We start from the raw sequence: 910 nt of genomic DNA, 5'->3' as shown, positions 1-910 counted from the left end.
TATATATATATATATATATATATATGTATGTATATCTATCTATCTATCTATCTATCTATCTATCTATCTATCTATCTATCTTCATGTATATGTATGCATATATATAATCTACTACGTTCTTAATAGAATATACCATAACTATATATATGTGTGTTTGTATGTACATATGTAAGTATGTATGTATGTATACGCATACACACACACACACACACACACACATACACACACACATATATATTGTTGTATTTCGGGATGGGCAAATAAACACACGAAAAAAAAAATGGCCATCCCGAAATACAACGATATCTGTTTCAATACACGACTTCACATCAAGAATCTTGCAAGACAAATTCATAAACGTCTTCTTTCAGTTTCCGTCTACCAAATACATTCACAAAGCTTTGGTTGACCCGAGGCTATAGTAGAAGACAGTTGCCCAAAGTGTTCGGAACCATGTGCCTATATGTATATATATATATATAAAAAAATATCGTATATCGATGCCCCATATCTTTGCCCTGCCAGCTTCACACACACTCAGAGATGCACATACACTCTTATACACACATATAAACATACACATATACTATACACCATATACACACCAGTTCTGTCATTTTCTATTCATCTATATACCTACCACCTGTCCACCATATGTATTTATGCCTATTTGCGGAACGTTTGTTGTTTGACCTACAATTTAGTACGAGATAGACTTAACTTGCTTGACCTATTGGGAAAAGAGTTAACTTTTTAGGGGTTTTTTTTGTGTGTTTTGCCACTATTTTATTTATCTAAATCTGAGGGGTCTGTTTGTTTATTTGTCTGTCTTGTTCTTGTCACTCTTCTCTCCCTATACATACATAAATCCACACACACACAGTGTGTGCATATGTATGTATATATATAT

General features: G+C 33.0%; 1 long non-coding RNA gene across 1 annotated transcript in view; it reads left to right on the top strand.

The window, feature by feature from the left end:
- Window positions 1–910, top strand: part of LOC106874750 (uncharacterized) — an 84,521-nt gene that overhangs the window by 1,470 nt on the left and 82,141 nt on the right. The window lies entirely within an intron of this gene.

This window comes from Octopus bimaculoides, chromosome 18, assembly GCF_001194135.2.
Source record: "Octopus bimaculoides isolate UCB-OBI-ISO-001 chromosome 18, ASM119413v2, whole genome shotgun sequence".
In the NCBI taxonomy this organism is placed as follows: domain Eukaryota; kingdom Metazoa; phylum Mollusca; class Cephalopoda; order Octopoda; family Octopodidae; genus Octopus; species Octopus bimaculoides.
This window is presented reverse-complemented; position numbering and strand designations above follow the sequence as displayed.